Genomic DNA, 5,473 nt, shown 5'->3' with positions numbered 1-5,473 from the left:
GTTTGTAGCTTCAGTTCCTAAAGACAGCTCCTCTTTCCTTTCTTCCTCCTGTGTAGCAGCTGCCCTTGTGGAAACAGGCTGACTTCTTGTTTACGGATGTTTTATAGGCATCTAGGTTCCTCTTTGCAAGGAGGCTACATGCTTTTTGTGTAGTAGCAGCTGAAAGCAAGGCGAAGTAGCCAGCACTACATGGCCTACCAGCTTTCGGATCATCAGATGTCTAAGCCAAAGTGCACCTGTCTTTACAGCAAACTACTATTGCCTTCTTTATGTTCACATGCAAATAGTAGGAAGATACCCTTTTCCATCTTCTTTATCGCAAGTGACCATTAGCCAGAACAATCATTTGGGACTATTCCCTGAAGAAATACAGGGTTTCAAGGATAACAGTGTTGCGACACTGTAAAGCTACTAGGGCTGATGGTTAATCGCAGTTAACTCACATGATTAACTAAAAAAAAATTAATCGCAATTAATCGCAGTTTTAAGCGCACTGTTAATAGAATACCAACTGAAATGTATTAAATAGTTTTGGATGTTTTTCTATATTTTCAAATATATTGATTTAAATTACAACACAATATACAAAGTTGACTGTGCTGACTGTATTATTATTAAAAATATATTATTTTTATTACAAATATCTGCCCTGTAAAAATGGCAAAAAAACCAGTATTTTTCAATTCACCTCACACTGTACCGTACTGCAATCTCTTTATCGTGTAAGTGCAACTTACAATTGTAGATTTTTTTTTTTGTTACATAACTGCACTCAAAAACAAAACAATATAAAACTTTAGAGCCTACTAGTCCATTCAGTCCTACTTCTTCTTCAGCCAATTGCTAAGAAAAACAAGTTTGTTTACATTTACGGGAGATAATGCTGCCTGCTTCTTATTTACAAGGTTATAAGGAAAGTGAGAACAGGTGTTCCCATGGCACTTTTGTAGCTGGCATTGCAAGGTATTTATGTGCCAGTTATGCTAAGCATTTGTGTGCCGTTTCATGCTTCGGCCACCATTCCAGAGGACATGCTTCCATGCTGATGATGCTCGTTAAAAAAAATAATGCATTAATTAAATTTGTGACTAAATTCCTTGGAGGAGAATTGTACGTCTCTTACTCTGTTTTACCCACATTCTGCCATGTATTTCGTGTTATAGCAGTCTCGGATGATGACCCAGCATATTTTGTTCATTTTAAGAACACTTTCACTGCAGATTTGACAAAACACAAAGAAGGTACCAATGTGAGTGTGACATTACACCCCATATTCTTCATAGAAATATGATGATATGAATATGGCATAACTAAGATATGTTTTACGCAAGATGGGTCTTGTGAGGTATCATTGGAAAGGTTATGATTTATTGGATATCATTTCTATATCTGAAGTTAGGAATATGGACTATGTATCATTTACAAAAGTGCTTGCACCTGGGGAATGCCCACCGGACAGCAGGCAGTCACCATGGATGGACCATTAGTATCTTCAACCTCCCATCTTCCTGAGAAGCCTCCTGGGATGCTGCTTTGACACTGCAGGGTCATATGATCATGGCACCTGGTATAGGATACCATCTTGAACTACTGGTATTTCTCCACGGGAAGGAGGTCGGGATCAAACTAGGAAAGAAAGGATTCCTGCCATATGTAAATCCTATTTAAGGCTAGGGAATGAATTAATCTTGGTTCTTCTCCACTTCCTCCCCACCCAGAAAGGAAGACTGCTGAAAACACCTGAAGAAACAAAGAAACTAAGTGGGGGGAGAAGGGGTGCTGAGCCAAGGCGAGAAAGGTCTAGCCTGTAAAAGGAATACCTGGAGATTTAAACTGCAAGCAGTGCAGTTTAGCTTCAAGAAACTCTGCAACCTGCATAAAACAACATTTAGGGTGAGAATTTGCTACTATTAAATAGTTAATTTAGTGCATTAAGCTTAGTTTGCGTGTTTTGTTTTGTTTGCTCAATAATCTGCTTTGATCTGTTTGCTATCCCTTATAATCACTTAACATTTATCCTTTGTAGTGAATAAACTTATTTTGTTTTCTAAATCCCAGTTTGTGCAATTCATAAGTGGTGGTTGGTGTGGGGGGAGAGGGGGAGAAAGCGGTGTATATCTTCCTTCGCATTGTGGGAGGGAGCGAATTGTATAGATTGTACAATCCCGAGCTGAGTCTTCCCACACAGAGCTGATTGCAGACTGTGTGATTCTACAGCTGGGTGTGTTCCTACCTGTGTGTGTGTGTGTGTGCTAGAAAAGGCCTGAGGGCCGGGCCCAGCAGGACAGGGTGAGGGAGCCCAGACTGGTGGAGTGGGCAGGCTCAGTGGGACCCCACTACATCAAGTGGCTCCCCAAAAGGAGGGGGCAACCCATCACAGTGACTTTCTATAGACAGCTACATCATTCGACCCCAGGTTTAAGAATCTGAAGTGCCTTCCAAAATCTGAGAGGGACGAAGTGTAGAGCATGCTTTCAGAAATCTCGAAAGGGCAACACTCCGATGCGGAAACTACAGAACCCGAACCCCCAAAAAAGAAAATCAACCTTCTGCTGGTGGCATCTGACTCAGATGATGAAAATGAACACGTGTCGGTCCACACTGCTTTGGATGGTTATCAAGCAGATCCTGTTATCAGCATGGACGCACGTCCTCTGGAATGGTGGTTGAAGCATGAAGGGACATATGAATGTTTAGCGCATCTGGCATGTAAATATCTTACGACGCCAGCTACAACAATGTCATGCGAACTCCTGTTCTCACTTTCAGCTGATATTGTAAACAAGAAGCAGGCAGCATTAGCTCCTGCAAATGTAAACAAACTTGTTTGTCTGCGCGATTGGCAGAACAAGTACTAGGACTGAGTGGACTTGTAGGCTCTAAAGTTTTAAATTGTTCTATTTTTGAATGGTTATTTTTTGCACATAATTCTACATTTGTAAGGTCAACTTTCATGATAAAGAGATTGCACTACAGTACTTATGTGAAGTGAATTGAAAAATACTATTTCTTTTGTTTTTTTATAGTACAAATAATAATAAAAAATGTAAGTGAGCACTGTATACTTTGTATTCTGTGTTGTAATTGAAATTAATATATTTGAAAATGTAGAAAACATCCCAAACTGTTTAAATAAATGGTATTCTATTATTAACAGCGTGATTAATCGCCATTTTTTAAATTGCACCATTAATCATGATTTTTTTAATCGTGCAATTAATTTTTTTAAGCACTTGACAGCCCTAATTGCTACATACTTACCATGCCCAGGGCTGCAAACCTTTTTAAGGACCAGACTAACTATAAAGTAGTTTGCATGCCTAGGCACAAGGAATCACATTTGCACATAAGACATTTTAAACGTGGCCATGTGCTCCAGTGTCAACTACACAGGTAAAATATGATTTTAGTGGACTCCATGCCTACAACCACAGACTAACAGCTTCTGAATGTTCATATCAAATCCTTATCAATTCTGCTTAAAATTGTTTACGTGGGAATTAACTTCTAGTGCTAAGATGATGAATAAAGGAAAAATAATTCCTTTGACAAAGCATTTGTGAATCAGAAATTCATACGTGCAGATGGATATTACTATTTTAAAAGCTATATTAATATAAAATTTATCTAATAAAGTACTTTTAACTCTCATGAAGAATCTAACAGATTATAGTGGTGTCTGTTGAAAAATAATATTCCTTGCTGTGCAGGATGTACACGACTTTACAGAAGAGAGCTGCTTTCAGCCACCACACCTCAGGCAAGAGGAAGTGCATTTTTCTGCAGTTAATACTACCATACCAGATCAGACTGCAGTTCCAGAAAGGAAAATCAAGCTTAAGTCATACCACTGCAACTCTGAAAAGTCTGATATATTAAAAATAAATGGTAAATATAAATCTCAATATCAGGGCTATTTCTCTGGAGTGCAAAGAAGGTATCAAAGTGTCAATATTACTTTCTAGTGACCCTCCACGTAACCCTTCTCTCTCTAGAGACAAGGGTCACAGTCTACTGAGCCATTTTTATCATAAGCCAGCAAGGGAGGTGAGGAGAAGTTATCCTTCCTTGCACAGTCTCTGTTGTCTCCCAGTCTCAGTGATTAATCAGGGGGCAAAGGTGGGAGGAGCCCGGGCCCACGCTCTATTCCAGGCACCCAAATAGTATCAGCTATGGTAGCTGACCTTTTAGAAACATGACATGTACAATTCACTGGGCTACTTCCCCCACAGCAGCCCTCACTTCCTCAAGCTCCACTTCACCCTTACCTCAGGGCCTCCTTCCTTGTGCCTGATATGGTGTGTACTGCTCAGCCTCTCCAACAGCACAACTTCCTTCCACAGCTCCTGATACACACACACCCACCTGACTGACTGGGAGGCTTTTAACTAGTTTCAACCAGCCCGATTGGCTTCAGGTGTCCCAATCAACCTAGCATTCTCCCTGCCTTCTGGAAAGTTCTTAATTGGCCCCAGGTGTCTTAATTGACCTGGAGCAGCTGCCATTTCACTTAACCTGGCACCAGGGATTTGTTTAGCTTGGAGCTAATATATCTATCTCCCACTACTTTTCTCTAGCCATCTGGCCTTGCCCTGTCACACCACCAGAACACCCCCAGACTTGATGCCTCCCCTTCCTGATGTCTATGGGAAGGAGACAGACTTAGAGCTAGGATTCCAGATGCTCCAGCCAGACGAGAACAGCTGGGGAACTTTCTCCACCAACTGGAATGGAGGCACAGAAAGCCAAGACGCCCCCCAAAAATCACACAGCCCTCCCCCTCTTGGCCCCTGGGGGACAGAAGGTAAGGGGTGGAGGAAATTTGGGGGCCTGGAGGTGAAGTGGGGAGATTGATGACCCTGAAGAAAAACAGTGAAGAAGTTTTGGGGCTTCTGGGTAGAGGAGTCCAGGGGGAGGGGCAGCAAGCCAATAACTCCCCCAAAACCACAGTTCCTCCCCACACAGCTCATGAGGACAGAGGGTAAAGGGTTGGGGGGATTTGGGGTGCTGGGGACCAGGATAGGTGGGGCAGAGGGGAAGTCACCTGGCTGTGGAGGAAGGGATACATCAGAGGGTCAGTATTTACTGGAAAACTGGACACCAACTGCTCCTTCCCAGCTCCTGTCCTGTGGGCTCAGCTGGGCTTGGCCCCCCGCTCCAAGCATTACCTCCAGGGTCACAGCACCTGACTGGTGAGGGTGGGAGTGGGGGGGGGGAGAAGGACGGGGGGAGTGTGGAAGAAGAGGCATGTGATCTGGCACATGGGATTGCAGTACCACTCAAATTTGGCCCAGTCGCTCTCCTGTCATCCTGAAAAGCAGCTCCGTGATCTTTTGATGCATTCTGGCAACCCAATTTTGGGTCATGACAAACACTGCACTGCAGCAAACCCTTGTTTGTTTAGTTTAAAATGGTTAAGAAATGCCTTGAGAGCATTGCTCTATGAAATTAGATGTTAACTATACAGTACTAA

Source organism: Chelonia mydas, chromosome 2, assembly GCF_015237465.2.
Source record: "Chelonia mydas isolate rCheMyd1 chromosome 2, rCheMyd1.pri.v2, whole genome shotgun sequence".
Lineage (NCBI taxonomy): Eukaryota > Metazoa > Chordata > Testudines > Cheloniidae > Chelonia > Chelonia mydas.
This window is presented reverse-complemented; position numbering follows the sequence as displayed.